General features: G+C 29.6%; 1 protein-coding gene across 2 annotated transcripts in view; it reads left to right on the top strand.

The window, feature by feature from the left end:
* LOC142325296 (uncharacterized) overlaps positions 1–18296 on the top strand; it is a 315502-nt gene that overhangs the window by 238951 nt on the left and 58255 nt on the right. The gene's annotated exons all lie outside the window — the stretch shown is intronic.

Raw genomic sequence — 18296 nt, forward strand, 5'->3', positions numbered from 1 at the left:
GTCGTATTGAGTAAATTTAAAGTTTTTCTTAACTTTAAGGTGGAAATCTTTTTTATCACCTACTTAGTACCGGTTAAATCTATCACCGCCTTCCGGCGTACCGAAAGGGATTTTTTTATAACTAAAACCTTTATACTTAATACAAGATGACTTTTTTCTTTTCGGTAATCTGTTATGAAATTTATCTCTCTGCCCCTTCTCGCATACAATATATGAAAGGAGTACGTAAAATTTTACCACAAAAGAAATTCCCTGTTTAATGTTACTCCAATACAGGGTGACCGGGCTAAAGGTATCCAAAAGTAATGGCCTATATTTAGAAATCCAGTCATTGTAATCTCTCATCCATAGGCTCAATCGACAGGTAATATTTCCTAGATTTGTACTGTAAACTCTCAAGGTCAGAGGAATAAGCATGCGCAAATAAGCTGATTCGAAATGGAATTAATTGTAGTCAGTAGTAATCTATCGATCGAGATGTGGACCCTAAAACAGATAAGTACGTGCTTTGGTTAGCAGTGTTTCATTCAATTACGCGTGTTAAACGGCGTGTACGAAGTAAATGGAATAACGTCAGTAGGATATGGCTTTAAGAGAGACTGGAAACTTGGTTTCACAGACTGGAAATCATCCAGTAGTTTTAGTTAGTGCCGAGACTGTGGATCATCTACGCAATGAATACACTGCCAGTCCTGACAAATAAATTTGTCGGACTGGTTACGAACTACAAATTTCTCGTACAACTGTTGACGATATTGTTCATAAACGACTCCGTTTGCGAGTGTATAAGTTACTACTGTTTTATCATATTAAACCAAATAATCGCCGCCTACTATATGTTCTGCAGATGTAATGCAACGTGTCGAAAACAATCCTAATTATCTTGGTACGTTGTTATTTAGTAATAGGCTAATGTTTAATACGTGTGAGAAAGTTAACAGACACAATTGACGAATTTGGGATACTGAATATCCCAATACAGTAAATCGAGAATTAAAGGGACACACTGAAAATCAAAGTTTGGTTTGGACTGTACAAAAATGGCGTCATCGGTTCTTTTTTTTCCATGGAGCTCACTGTAACAGGAATACACATACCTCAATATGCTTGAGAACTTTTCGTTTTCTCTGGTGCCTGCGGGGTTCAGTTGCTAACAAGATGATGCTCCATCACATTTTCATCGAGATGTTACCATATTGTTGAACAACACTTTCCTCTGATGTATCGGACGAGGAGGTCCACCTGCATGGCCACTTAGATCTCAGTTATTATTCCTTGACTTTTTTGCTTGGGTGTTCATTAAAAGCTGTGTGTATAAAATAAAAATTCGAGATTTGGACTATTTATAACGGAGAATTTTGAAGCTGTTGGTCTAATAATGCTACAGATGTTCTTAAACACCTGGCAAGAGGTAGGTAATCGTCTTGACTTCTGCCCAGCTACAAAATGTGCTGAACTTGAACTTCACTAACTTACATAAAACTTGGTGAGTTTCTGTGTATTAAAAAAAGAATTAAATTATATTGTTTCTTTTAATATAAGCCCGGATCCAATAATTTTACCTGCGTAAAATTAAATTAATATTATTTTTTTTATTAGATGACCAGAAAGAAATTTAAAAAAAATATTAAATTGTTTATCAACTCTAGAATTTCAAGATTTATGAATTCTTTCAAGAGTCAACTGCTTCAACTTATCCACTAGAATTTTATAAAATAATTTTTCTTTAAATCTAGGAGGAGGCAGTTTTTACCCCTTATGAAAGGACGATAAAATAATGAACAGCAATCTATAAATTATGAGGTCTATAAATTTTTAACATATTGACTTTTGCGATATAATTCTTTCAAAAATTATAATTAAAATTAATTTAATCAAAGAAAAAAATATTTTCAATACTTATCATTATCTTCAATACTTATCAAATTTTTGTTTACCTTTTTCCTATGCTTTTAAGGACGGTTGTTAAAAAATAACCCAAAATATTAACATTTCTCTCTCCCTTTTTCTGTTTAGCCTCCGGAACCACCGTAAGGTATTACTTCAGAGAATGAATGAGGATGATATGTATGAATGTAAACGAAATGTAGTCTTGTACATTCTCAGGTCGACCATTCCTGAGATGTGTGGTTAATTGAAACCCAACCACCAAAGAACACCGGTATCCACGATTTAGTGTCCACGATAAAAGTCCAAATCCTAGTAAAGGCAGATCCTTTACTACGATTTGGACCGTAGAACTCTCGACTTTGAAATCAGCTGATTTGCGATGACGAGTTACTACTAGATCAAGCTGGTGGGCTAAAATATTCTAACATGGGTGAAATTGTTTTTTTTATCTGATGCATTTTACCAGAATTAAAAATCAATGTAGAACGACATTGATTTTTAATTATTTATTTATTATTATTATTATTGTTCTATAAGTAAATAAAATTATAATGACAAGTAATTGTTCTATTTTATTATTGGACTAAGAGGGATAATATTTTACGTTTTTTTAAAAATGCCTGGAAACTTCAGAAATATCGTTGCCAATTTCTCAGTATGCTTAGTAGGAATATATTAATTAAATAACTACTTAAAATAAAACGACCATCTTTTTAAAAATAACTCTTGGAATATACTTGTGATTATCTTTTATAATGCAAATTTTATGATGAAGTTTTACGAATTAATGTTTTATATCTTCCTAAGTAGTTTACAAACTATTAAATTATATTGTGAAAAGTAACGTATAAAGTAATAGCAGTAATCAAAATTACTAAATTGTGCTAAAATACAATATTTACATTAATATTACATCAATTTAGGTGAATAACAATAATCAATACTAACCCGAATGCATGGAACGTCTTATACGGAACATTCCAATGATATGAATGAATCTAAATACAGTACTAAGAAAGCAAATAAATTAATTTTCTTCAAGGGATGAGAAGATAATATTAACGCTTTTGCTGGTGAATTCCATAACCCATCTATCTAACTTTTACATATGGAATATTCTAAACGGGGCATTCCAATGATTTGAAGGAATCAATGATTTGAACTTATAAATCAAATGAATCTGTTTTGTTTCAAGTGGTGAGAAGAAAATATTTAATGCTTATCCATGTGAATTGAGTAATGAGTTTTTTTATTTAGACTAGTAATGATTGTAATTTTTTTATTTAGCTGCAAGTTAAGAGGTAATAAAAATTAATAATAGAAATAATATATAAACTACTTTTAATTCTTTTTTTTTTTGTTGTAATGATTTTCATTCATCTTATACTATGTTAGTAATTATTTTTTATTTTATGTGTTAGGTTATGAATGCTTCACAAATTAATTGTTTTTTTTGTTTTAAATTAGTAGAGAACTGTATATAAATATATATAAATAAATGTGTGTGTGCGAAAGTTTTTTATTTAAAAAAAATTATATATATACATAAGTAATGTATATACTATTATTATTTAATAAAAACACTGGTATTTTAGTTGAAATATTCGAATTATAAAAAACTAAAATAGTTTTTAACGGAAAAATTAAAAAAAAACGTGTAGATAATGCTTATCTATATGTTTATATTATATGATATACGTCATTATATTAGATACTGACGTAACAAATTGATAGAATAACAAAATACAGCGAGTACAACGTAATGTTATATAATATATCTATTACTGTCATGAAGTAGTTAATAATTACAAAAAAAGAAAGACTTGAAAACTTTTTACAAAAAAAATTATGAAAATCAATAACTAGATGGTTATTTCGATTTTAAGCAATTATCGTCAGTAGATAGTAAGGAAATAATAATAAATGAAAAAAAGATAACTTTTAGTTAAGTAATTTTAAACTACTTTAAATAATTAAACCAGATTTAAGCTAAATAACTTTACGCTTTCAATAAAAATTGCTTACAACTACGAATATATTTCTTACTTTTTATCAATAGTTATTTTTATTTTATAACCATCGTTAGAATTATTCGATTTGTAGTTTATCTTATAATTGCTTTTTTATTTATTTTTTTACTAATTTCGTTTATTTATTTTTTACACTTGATTCCTAAATATCTGCAGATGATGATTTTTTTTAACAATCTAATTGATTTCAAATTTTAAATTTTAAGTCCTTTTTTTTAATTTTTCAACACTTTCTTCTTTTCCAATTTATATCAATAACTGTTTAGTGTAGCGCTTCGTCATTAAGAAAACATCGCACATTAAACTCGTTCATTAATTTAAGTTCATTCATTAGATTTCATAAACTAAAAAAAAAAATTCAAATAACTAAGTAAATTTGGTTACTATACGAATTTTTATTTTTATTTTAATTAAAACAATATTGGATCAACGCATTTTTTATGTTTCATCCACAACTTACAATATACTATTTAATTCTTATTCCTAAAAGTTAAAAAATAATAATACTGTAAATTGTACGAATATTTCAGATGAATTTTCTGCGAAAGTATAAGATCAAAATTCTTTAAGTATTCTTTAAGATTTAAAGTAAATTGTTAGATTTAATTCCAAGTTAACCAAAACAATAATACATAATAAAGATGTCAGTAATGTATGTTATAATTTCATGTTTAATTGAATTTTGGTAAACCAAAAATAATTTATACCGCCGGCCTCCGTTGAACGAGTGGTAGCGTATTTGCCTTTCATTCGGAGGTCCCGGGTTCGAATCCCAATCAGACGTGGCATCAGACGTCACACGCTACAAAAATTGTCATTCGTCTCATCCTTTGAAGCAATACCTAACGGTGGTTCCGGATGTTATCTCAGAAATTTGTTAAAGTAATTAAAAATGTACCTAAACCCAATTTACTTTAAAAATCAGTGGCATTGATTATGATTACGGAAGGACAGAGTGATTCTTGATATCTCATGCTGATTAATCTTACAAACTTACGTTAAACACGTTTCCATTTTTTAACCATAATTACATTATTCTTTAGACCTCTAAATGTTTTTATTCTTTACATTAAGGAATTATGTTCATATTTCTTTCTTTCGCTAAGAAAGAAATTCAACATTTCTTTCTTTCGCTAAGAAAGAAATTCAGATGATAACTTTTTATTTTTCATTTTTATCACAGAACGTATTCATTTTTACATTAACGTAATAAATTTTGTTTCTTATTCCTTGCCCATTGGAACATTTAATTTAGACTAAACAGGAATCGGTCATGAGGTAACCAAACTAATTCGATCATCAAATATGCTGGCTAACCACTGAGTAGTGGTATTTTCATTACGATTGGTGTTTCGTTTTGGCATTTTAAAAGCAATAGTGGATTTGCGGAATACTTAACAATAAAGGAAAAATCTTTTTTTTAAGTGATAAACTATATCATCATTACGGAATATTCTGAAGACTAAATGAAGTGAAATTAACAGGAAAGAAATACACCTACGTAAGAGCAAAGACACCTACGTTTATATAGTAGTCTTTTCCTTTACGCATTTCATAAAGATTACGTAGGGAAAGTATAAATTTTATTTAAACGCTACTTAGTTTACGTAAATATAATATACGCATATAACTTGTTATTGTCTTTAAAAAAAAGCTTCGTATTTGTAAATCAGATTGATTTTCTTGATCCAGATTAATTTCTTAGATGTGTTTTTTTTTTCACTAGATATGTTTTTATTCAGGTTACGTATACCAGTGATATTGTAATGCGTAAGTGTTACGATAAATATATTACATCACAAAAGTATAAACGTGTACAGTTTAGCTTTATAGTACGAGTGACAGTGCGACGTTTCATGTTCTAAAGATAAGAATAAAATATAGCATTGAATACCGGAAAAAATTAAAAAAAATATTTATTCAACTGTAAAGGGAAAAATAGATGTAAGATTGTATGTATGTATATATATATATATATACTTATAGACTTAGTAAATTACACTACAATAAATGGGGGTTTCCATCCGTCAAGGTCAATCAGGATGCGTCCTCAATTTTATTCGGATTTAGAGAATAGTTTAGTAATTCCTAACTCGTGCATAGAAGAAATTTTAAAGGTTTTATTTTAGTTTTAAATCCTTATAACATAAAAAATTAACCAACATATAGATTTATATTTAAGACTGACTATAACGTAATTTTAAATATAAAATTAGTATATTTTGTTAAATTAACAATAAAAACAAGTCGATTTTGTCAAAACGTGATATTTTTTTATAAATAAAGGAAATGAAAAAGATTAGAGTATATGGACATTGACCTTCAAAATTATTAACTGTCGTCATATTGTTTTAAAAAAAAGAACAAAATTACCACCTGGGTCGTCAAATGTTCAGATGTCAGGGTGTATATGTTTTAATAAAACACCAAAATAAGCGTAACATGAACATTTAAACAGAACGTACACGTATAACACTTACAGGGTGTAAAAGAGCCTGACATTTATATAAAACACAAAAATAAAACTGACGTATTAAACGTACAGTAAAATAAAATACACACAAAATGTTGGACAATACCATGCAAATTTAAAAACTCTATTTTTTTGGTAAAGTGCCTTCACGTAGAGGATTCTCAGTCAAATATAACACATACTGACTCCGTCAAAGGCATTCAATAAACACGTTAGTAATGCTGGCATGTAAGTAAACAACTATTCTTTCTTCTTTACCATTTTCTAAGCGCAGCAATATTGTTCTTTAGTCAATATTATTTCAATAATATCATGGTATCTCAGTATTATTTCTTATGTGGTTTATCACATACACTGCAAACTGATTTTCTTCGCCGGTTAACAAATATGCATTTGCTATTCGCACGTGACAGATTTTGACTCTGGTCATCGCCATTTGTTCCCGGCGAGTCAGTTTCACGACATTTCTTCTATTATTGGAGTAATTTTACTTGAATTTAGTTTCACGTATAATTTTTCCCATTCATTACTCCACGTGATTCTAAAAGTCATTGTCAGAGAGTTATCTGCCATCGAATAGGAATCATGTCCATATTGTAACAAATTTTTGTCATTTTCTGGTGGCTTCGTCTGCGCATTCATTTCCTGAGATACCAGCGTGGCCTAGATAAATACACATGGCTGTCCCATTCGGTTTAATACATACAGAATGGAAAGGATATTTGCGATAAGGATATCCTCAATGTTCTTGTTCCAAATAGCAATTAGTGCGCTTAAAGACTCGGAATATGTAAGCGTTTTCTCTTCGAAGAAATGTTCTATAAAACGAAGTGTTTTCAGTTCAGCAATGAGCTATGCCGTTAAACACCGTTTAATATGGCCGTGTAAACACTTACCACATCTGGCAGATTCCACGAATATCCATTTCCATTTATACACACAGAGCATTCAGCACCATATTTATTTTTAGAACCATAAAAAAATTTCATATATCCCTCATATTTACTGAAACTGTCGAAAATTCATAACGGATGATGTTGGCTTCTATTTTACTTTTCTGCAAGATATCTAATTTTGTGCTTATAGATGGCAAAAGCCGTGGTGGTATTTCTCTCATAGAAATTCCTAATGTACCCGGCAAAGCAATTTCTTATTTTTTGTAACTCAAGATATGCATTCCAATTGGTCTGAAATTGGTAGCACTGTGTTCTTATAAAGCAACCAAAGGATTATTATTATTAAATAGTTTGTAGTTTATATGGGTACGAAAGGCTCATATATCAAAAGTTCATACCTTAAAATATCTCTTCTATTACTTAACGGCATATGCCGGTTTTTATATTAAACTAGTCACCAGGCTTGTAGAAAAGCGCTTGTGGTATATCTGATTCAGTTTTTATTTATATCTAACATTCTTAAATGCGACTTTCTAGGAGATGAATACGCAATATCCGTAATTGAGCTCCAATCATATATTGAGCTCCAATTGATGTTCGATAAAATTTAATAATATTTCGGACTTTCTTGCATCTAACACTCAACACTAAAATCCTGTAAGTGTAGTCCCCAAGTAAGGGGTTTATCTAATTATAAACCTAAAAAGCGTACATTATCCTTTTACCGAAGGGGATCTTCATCGTGGTCAAAACAGGACTACGATGAGGAATTCTTTTTTTACAGAAGTATACAAAGCAAGTATACACAGAGAGCTTCTGCAACTTCGATAATGGCGTTTATCCCTCGATGCAATCTATACTACACCATAACTGTATTGTTACCGGCATGTACGACTGCCATTATTATCGACGTAAACACTTTTGTTGGTTTCTCGTGTAATTACAGTTTATTGATGGCGATCGTAAACAAGATACCGTTTAATGGCCAGCATTGTAGTATGCCATTTTCTAATTTTTTTTTACCAGTACTCATAAACCCTAACTTGAAAACTACGGTCGTTCATGCAGCTGCCAAGTAATACCGATAGATTGTCGCAAATGCCCTATTCATGCAGTTGAAGCATTATTCCATAACGCCAAGCAATATTAAAAGCTGACACGGTGTTTCCTAGTGATGAAACTGTTGTATATAGTATTTTCTAAACTGATCATTTGGTCATTGTTGAATAGTACCGTCGAAATCCTGTTGAAGGGAGGATAAAAGTTGATCTTTTCTTTATAAAATCCGAACGAGTCGATTATTTATAATTTTTTCGACGATGTTTCCAATAGTGCATGTCAAAGAAGTAGGACGGTAATTATTGGGATCGGTCGGAGTTTTATCTTTTTTTTGGAAATCGATGTACCATATTACTGGTACCTGCACCACCACATAGGTTGCGATAAGAAAGCTCGCGCATCCAGATGGTGAATAACAGCCGGCGGGGAAGGTCTGTTAAAGGTGAGAACATGAAAGATCTTCGCTATTCCTTTTCATGGTCATGATTTTCATGGTCGTGGATAACTCCTCGACAATTTCTTGCTCTCAACAATTTAATAAATCTCGAAAAACTACAATATCCTAAAACACCCACAACATATTGAGAATGCTTTAAGGTTCGAGACGTACAGCAAACTCACCTATTTTACTTAGAGGAGGAATCTTCTGCAACTGGATGTCGTTAGTTGTCTCGATCATTGACAGTACTGCGTATTTCTTTTACTAGGCCACCAGCGCAACTAATTATTTCACGAGGCATAAGAATAAAGGAATAATTTAAAGGGTTTACCTTAGTGAAATTACCGTCTTCTCTCGTAATTACCAAGTATTAGGTCTGGATGTACTGATTTTGATGGCAGTTCTCTACAGACTCTTCATCTTATTACGATTTCTTACTATCTCAAAACTTCCGTTTTGCTTCCGGCGACACTGCTAGTTCTAAAATTTACATGAACCCCCTACCATGATAGATGGTTAACTTTCATAATAAATTAAACTTTTCCTCAGGTGATAAAATTATTAAACTTAATTCTACGTAATATTTGTAGTAATTAAATATTTTGACGTTACCCACCGGGTTGGTGTAATGGTGAACGCGTCTTCCAAAATCAGCTGATTTGAGGAAGTGGAGAGTACCAGCGTTCAAGTCCTTTTATACGGATTTGAATACTAGATCGTGGATACCGGTGTTCTTTGGTGGTTGAGTTTCAATTAACCACACATCTCAGAAATGGTCGAACTGAGACTGTACAAGACCACTTCGTTTACACTCATATATATCATCCTCTGAAGTAATACCTGAACGGTAATTCCCGAAGGCTAAACAGGAAAAGAAAGAAATATTTTGATGTTAGTGTTAATCATTAAATGTTTAATGATTATTTTTAATTATCATTTTAAACTAAGATTCAAAGTCAAAAACTTTTTAAGTGATTGAGGAAATCTCCAGAAATGTTTCGTACTTGCTCCAATTTTTAGCCATAAATCAGCAAATCTATAACAAGATTTATTTATAAAACTCATAAGAATTCTTTTTTTTAGAAAAAGTTAACGAAATATTCTACACATGAAATTTTACTTATTGGGATTGGATCATGAGCTTATATAAGCATTTCCTTTGAGAAATGGTAAAAAGTTTTAGTAAAACTAATTCATCGTATTCTTGAGAAAATATTGTTTGATAAGGATAAAAAAATACGCATATTTTGTTGAAAAACCTCCAAGAAGTTTTTTGAACAAAAGGAAAAATAATGATGAAGTAAAAAATTGGGAAAAACAGAAAATGACTTCAGTAATCGAAAAATATTCTAATTCGCAGGAAATATATGATTCTAAATGACGTATATACTAGTTTTGTTGAATTCCTGCTATCTACATGTACAAAAATGGGGGAAATCTTCCTGATGTCGGTTGAGGAAAATCCTTAAATCGTCTTTATTACAAATTTCATTCAATTTTATTCTGGGCTATTTTCTATCTGCTCGTTAGTATTAACGAGCAGTTAGGATAATTCACTCTTCATTCACTCATTCTTCTTCTTTCCTTTTCTTTTAAATACATATAAATTAAAATATATTTAATTATATTACCTTCTTCTTTATCTAAATATTGTGCCTTACAGTGCTGGACCACCAATAAACTTTGTAAATCCATACTTATCTGAAGTCAGGACCCACAATTTTCGCCTATCCTTTTTCTCTTTTTCTCCTGAACCTCCCCAACATATTCCTTCGATTCCATCATAGGTCTTCCACATATTTTCATAGTCCCGCGGACAGGTTCTTCAATATCTCTTCTACTATTTCTACCTCTTTATCCGTTAATGAAGTTACATTCTGTGTTCCAATATTCGTAGTTATTTTTCTTTTAAAGCCTTTCTTCCGATAATATTTTTCTCAATATTAAAATAATAAAATTTCACTCTATATAGGTTGTTGTTAGTTCTGCAACAGAGCTGTCTAGGAGAGGACCAGATTTCTTTTATTTTCCTAGAAAAATAGGTTTCAATCTTCTCCATCCATAACTTCACGGTCCTAGTTTTAGAAAAGTAATGAATTTCAGGGTCACTACTCCCTGAAACCTCCAAGATTGACCAAATCATCAGATATTATATTATAGAGCGAAACTGACAAAATTTCTTGGTTACCCGAATCTTGGGCTGGATTGCTAGGTTTAGCAGACCACCTTGAACAGGTAAGGTCTTAAGTATGCACGAGAGAGATTAATAGAACATTCTTACATGAATACAATGCAGACAGAAAATAGCACTACGCTTTAATACTTCCATTCGGCATAGACAAACCACCCTCCGTGTAACTTAAACTCTTAAGTCTTATCAAATCATATTATATCGAATTATAAATGCACTCGTACACAAAAAAAAAATTATTTATAATCGTATTCATAAAGATATTATAATTATCAACTTTATGTAATTAATCAATAATCTTAAGATATCAGAAAACCGCAGCAATATGATATAAATTAAAACATCAATACTTCTAATTTCACTCATATTTCGTTGAAAATTATCTCGTCAATTTCTAGGTAATGTTTACTAGGGTAATGTAATTTGCGTAAACACAAATCTCCATTAACCAAGTGGACGCATAAACACTTTTATAACAACAATTGATTTCCGGATTATTCCTTTGTGATAACGGACTCAGTTAATGGAATCCGCTATCAGTAAATAAGTAGTTGCGTTTATGTTGATTCTTATCAGTGTTAGAAATTCGTGTTATCCGGCTAATTTATTCAAATAAATCAGTCCATTTCAATAAAATTTGTTGATAGATTTTGTGGTAGTTTATCCTTGTATTTTTTTTTAAGATAAATACTATAGTTTTTAAGTTGACTTTCAAAAGAACTATATATTTATATATATATGAAAAACATTTTGGTGGATTCTCTCAATCCGTTTGCAACAGCATCACGCGAGAACCAATCAACCGATTGCTTTCAAATTTTTAGGATACATTCGTGTTATTTCAGGGAAGGTTTTAAGCCATAGATTGAGGCCCCCCCTTGGGGGTGAAGTTATGAATTCTTCCTCTTTAAAAATCAGTTTACTTCAATTATTCTGTCTTTGTAATTTAGTTTCTTTTTTAGGTATTTGTAAAGTTTATAAACTTAAATTGTTATTTATCAGTGTTACACCCACAACCATGAAGATAACGAACACAGCGGCGGTTATGAGTGTGGAGACTCCATTCTAGACTAGAATGACGAACCCACCGGGTTGGTCTAATGGTGAACGCGTCTTCCCAAATCAACTGATTTGTAAGTCCAGAGTTCCAACGTTCAAGTCCTAGGAAAGTCAGTTATTTTTACACGGATTTGAATACTAGATCGTAGATACCGGTGTTCTTTGGTGGTTGGGTTTCAATTAATCATACATCTCAGGTTTGGTCAAACTGAAATTGTACAAAACTACACTTCATTTACACTCATACATATTATCCTCATTCATCCTCTGCAGTATTACCTGAGGCTAAACAGGAAAAAGAAAGACTAAACTGACGGTCATGTGTGTGTGTGTGTGTGTGTGCGCGCGCGCGCGCGCGTGTGTGTGTGTGTGTGTGTGTGTATGTGTGTGTGTACATATATATATACATGTATATATATATATACACATATAGTATATATAATTTTTTTTTAAATGTGTGGGTTTCTTCCATTACTTTTTTCAATTTTTTTATATTACATTCCTTTAATCCGTTTACAAGAAGTATATTATAAATATTAATTAAAAATAATTGATAAAAATGTACACTATTAAATATTAAAGATTATACTTAAATAAGAAGATTAAATTATCAATTTAAAAATGGAAGTCATTTCCTATATACCAATAATAAAATCTTTATAAAATAATGACAATTAAAACATCCATTTCCACTCTCTCCCTGTTCAGAATTTTGCTATTTTGAGTTGTTTATCTGATAACGAGGTTATTTCTTCAGAAATAGGGACTAGTTTATTTCAGTTAAATATATCAGACATGAGTGGGCGTATATATAACTTAATTGCAATAAATCAGAAATAGAAAAAAAAATGTCGGGTCGTTCACGTAAAGTTAACAAGGAACGTTGCGTTACGGTATCTTAGCTGTAAACCGTTTTTCTTTCATTCGATCCAATTATTTTACAGGTGGATTTACACCAAATGGTTTTTGTATAAGAAAAGAAATCTCCGCCCCGATATAAATTAACTTATTAATACACACCCTTCATAATATAATGCACTTCAATAAAAAAACTCGATAAAATGATACAAACAGAAGATTTGCTCCTAATAAAACAACTCTAAAAGGTACCTGTTTCTAGTTATTTTTGGCTGTAATTATGTATGTATATTAATATATACACTTTTTTTCATATGAACATGATAGAAAATTATATATCTATTTTGATTATTTTGTATGCTTTTAAATAATGTTGATTTATAACGTTTTATTTTATTTTTTTAAATTAAATAAGAATAAAACTAAAAATAAATTTTCCATTTATTAATGAACGTTTATTATTTTAAATTCTAGTGAACTTAACTTACAAAATAACAGATAAGGATACAAAGGAAACTTTCTTCTTAATATGTTTTTAAGTTAATTTTTATTAAAATAAAATCTAAACATAAGTTCATGATCGAAATTATATTTTATTTCCACAGATACTTGATTACTTAATTTTTATCAAAGAATTATTTGTATAACATACATATATAGCACAAAAATAAGAAAAGAAGGTGGTAATACAGCCAGTATACATAGAGCCTGTAAATATCAACACCAATCAAACAATAATTTTATGGAAATTTATACATACTATTTTTAACTGATTTAAAATTCTTTTAATATACGACTTTGAATATTTTTATTGTCATAAAAGTAATTTGGAGTAAAATTTATAAAAACATAACGAAATTAATCCTAATCTTTCTAGTTTTGATTTCCTCTTTAAAAAACCTCAAAAAAACTTCATTCTTACATGTAGTGTTGAGCAGAACAGTTAAACGTTCGGTTGTATCATGTAATCTGTTTAGAATAAAAAGGTTTTTACATATGTTTAAATTAAATTTTAATTACCGTGATTATTAATAATTAACGAATTAATTTAAATTTTACAATTTATTCAGGAACGTACTATGTAGTAGTTAAAGCTAGGCAAATCTTAGTTTGATAGAATTTTAAAACTAATAAATATTTCTTAAAATTATTCTTGTCATTTTACAATGCTCAAATTCGTTTAAAAGTAACAAACTTTTACTAGGATTTGAACTCAGAAGCTTCGACTTCGAAAGTCAATTGTCGAAAATCACCTATTTAATAGCCGATTTTCGAAGTTGAAAGTTCTGTAGTTTACATCCTAGTAAAAGTTTGTGTTACTTTGTGTACTAGACAGTTGATACCTTTGCAATTTGGTGGTTGGGATTCAATTAACTACACATCTCAGGAATGGTCGGCCTCAGTTTGTACAAGACTAAACCTTATTTACATGTCATTACATATCATACTCATTTCGTTGGACCATTTTTGTAGGAGATTGCTTATTGTTCACTGATTTAACAGATTGCAACGTACACATTAGGAATAAAAAAAATTAATCTTTAAAGATGTTTGTTATTTGTATATTAAACGTAACATTATTGCTTTTTCATGCAAATTTCAGTAAGGTTTTTCAGTTTTTTATTTTTATTTCAGTCATTTTTTAAACAATGTCGGTTTTTAATTTTCTATTTTTTTTTTAATACAGTATCGTAATTTATTCATTTTGATCTGAGTCGGTAGAACTTCAATATTCTTCTGACTTCATTAAAGATCTGATTTTGAGAACATATCCTAAGCATTTCTAAATCTAAATATTTTATTTTATTCAGTAAGATTACGATAACTCTGAGAGCAACAGTCCATACACAATTATTAAAATAAAAAATTATTACTATATTAATAAAAATAAGCCACTATATAAAAAAAACTATATTATTAAAATAAACTCAGATCGATAAGCCATGTCCGTCCTCGTCCACCACTTCCTTGGGCTCCGATTCGGAGGCTGAGAGCTACACGGGCGATAATATAATTTCAGAGCATGAAACAGTTCGGAGGATGAAAAAGAAGAACAAAAAGGACTGCCCAAAAAGCAAAACCAGAAATTAACCTTCTAATATAAACGAGTCGTTTTTGCAATTGAACATTTATGGATGTTTGTCAAAACTTTCAACTACTCAGAAAGAAATTTTAAACATCTATAACTATTATAATTGTATTAACGCAGGAAGAACATAGATTGTAAGTAGTGAATTACGAAGGAAGAATTATAAACAACATCCTGTTTATTAGTAATATTATAACTTTTTCAGGTGATACGGAAATTCTAACTACAGCACATGTCACTCAACTCTCTGTAAAACTTATAAACTTATTAATAACGAAGTACAAACAATCTGAAGTGGACAACACATGACTTACTTTTACCCCTATTAAATTACATTTACATATTTTATTTAAATAAAAAGTACATAAAATTTTATTTCATTAAAAACTTCTCATAATTTTTCTTTTTTTTTCATTTATTATTATTCATCGTAATTTTTTCTGGCAAGGAGAGGTCAGTATTTATTAATAAATCAATATATTTAAATTTTAAAAAAAGTTAAAAAAAAGAGATGAAGTCTAATTCGAACCGATGTGCTTTCCCGTAAGAACCAAATATTTCATTAATTAAAATTTCATTTGACTATAACTCTGGAACCAATTTGATATAACTCCATTTATGATATATTGCTGAAAAGATCTCAGTGAATGCTATTACTTTAGTTTAGAAAAAATGTAAAATCCAAATTGTTTTGGATTTTGGGCTTTTATGGATACTTTCGGTTCATTGTAAAACATTTTTTACAATTGCCGATAAATAATTATTAATAATTCAGTATATTTAAATTAGAAAAAAAGTTTAAAAAAAAAGAGATGAAGTCTGATTCGAAGCGATGTGCCTTCCCATAAGATCCAAATATTTCATTAATTAAACTTTTATTTTTCTATAACGCTGAAACCAGTGAAATAAGTATCACTTATGATATATCGTTCAAAACCTCACAATGAGGGCTGATTACTGCTAAGAAAAAGTTCAAAATCCAGTTTTTTTGGTAATTTCGGGCTTTTTTGGTCACTTTTAGGCCAGTCGATTACAATCAAAAGAGGAGGTGAACAAATAGATATTACAACGGTCCTACAACCAAAATTTCAACATCCTATGGCTAATAATTTTTGAGTTATGCGAGATACATACGTACAGACGTCACGCCGAAACTAGTAAAAATGGATTCAAGGATGGTCGAAATGGATATTTCCGTTGAAATCGGCTAACCGAAATTTTTCACGATCACAATACTTGTTTACTTTGTACAAGGAAATAGAAATGTAATAATTTAAGAACAGAATACTGAAATATTTTTCTGAATTTTCAAAGATTATTTTCCATTGCTCAAAATATGTTAAAAGATTTAGGTGTTTTTATCAAAATATACAGAAGCGTTTAAAAATGTAATTTAAAAATAAAAAATGAATGCTCAAAACACGTAGTCGTGTTTATCAATTAAAGAAACGCATGAAATTCTATCTTGAATGTCAGATAAGACGCATGAAATGATTGATATACATCCCAAATATATAGCCTACCTTCGTAACCTAGAAATCTCGTGACAAAAATTACACCTAATCACTGAAATAAGAAATATCTATATCAATTTAAAAACAAAAACTTAATTAATAAAAAAAAAATAAAAAATAAAAAAAAATTAGTAATAAACATTACAGAAAAAATCTAATAACGGAAAAACCTTTATGTCTGAACTGAAGATATATGACCACAGAATTAAAAGAATATAACTTCAAAGAAATTAAATATTCATATATATATATATATATATATATATATATATATATATATATATGTGTGTGTGTGTGTGTGTGTGTGTGTGTGTGTGTGTGTGTGTGTGTGTGTGTGTGTGTGTGTGTGTGTGTGTGTGTGTGTGTGTGTGTGTGTGTGTGTGTGTGAATACAAAAAAATGCTTTACTCAGATTAGAAAAATAATGTAATGAATATTGGTTAAAACATTGAACACTGGTTTTTTCAGCTTTTCATAACTACTTTATGAGAGTTTCTTTCAAAAGTCATTATTCGTGCATACTCTATACATTTTTCGTGAGATTCATGAAGAATGTAACAACCTATTAGGACATGATGTACTGCTGAAAATAAAAAAAAAAAATTCATGTAAACATAGTTTCGGACACGCTTCGGTAGCAACTGTTGGCTTGCGAAATACTTCACTCTAATTTCTGTAGCTTCAATAAAATTAACTCAGACTATACTTCTTCGGAACCAAATTAAAGGGTAAATGTATTTATATGAAATCTAATAGGGTGTTATATGAAATCTGATGTAAAGAATTTAAAAAATTGGTCATAGAACTGTATTTTGAGTATCTTTCGAAAAATCTGGGATAAGAGACAAAATCTTGAGATCGAAAAATACATATTTCATGTTTGGCGTAATATAGCTTTCTTAAATGATTAATAAATATCTAAAGGCTTTAATTAAATCTTGTCGAGAATTTGATTCAGAGTAAAATGGTATAATAAAATTCATTGGAACAAAATACAAACGTAGGAATTCCGGTGTTTATTAAAAGTAAAACATCAAAATGTGTTTATATGAACTTTCTTCTTTATTTTTACCAGTAGAACTTGTTTAAAAGTTCTTACATTCTTGGTGAATCTCTCTGCATATACACCAATTCACCTGTTAGATGAAATATAATGCTTGGATACACATCTGGACAGGTGACTCAAGTATTAACATATACTTGATAAATAAATACATAACTTTATATACATGTACGGATGAAAAAATAACTTGTTTTGAAACTGTATCGGTTGTTATCAAACTGTATCACAGCTCTTGTTGAAAGTAAAATTCTAATATACAAAATAATATTAATAACGGACTAAAACGACAGAAAAAAAATTTTTGGGGCGTTTTATGTAACCTTGAATTACTTAAATATTTATATCAAAATTCATAAAGATTCTTCACTGAAGCATTGTGGAATATCACAAACGAAAAATTGCACATCGATCTTAAAATTCCAAAAATATTTAAAAGTACATAAAAATTAATTAATAATTTAGATAAAATATTTTTCACATCTTAAAACTTTTGAAAATGATTATTTTACCTTCAGATCTAATTAATTTATGCATTCTAATTACACTTGTCATTTAGTTAAAATAATTAATAAATAAAGTAATAATAAAACTCGTACATTTAAATCAACAATATTTATCATTTGTATTGGACGTTTATAAATAAAAAAACTGTTGCAAAATACTTCCTTTTCTAAATCTGTTATATTCAATAACACTGAAGAAATAAATATTACATATACATTTTCCAGTCGCTGAA

Source organism: Lycorma delicatula, chromosome 5 (genome assembly GCF_047948215.1).
Source record: "Lycorma delicatula isolate Av1 chromosome 5, ASM4794821v1, whole genome shotgun sequence".
In the NCBI taxonomy this organism is placed as follows: domain Eukaryota; kingdom Metazoa; phylum Arthropoda; class Insecta; order Hemiptera; family Fulgoridae; genus Lycorma; species Lycorma delicatula.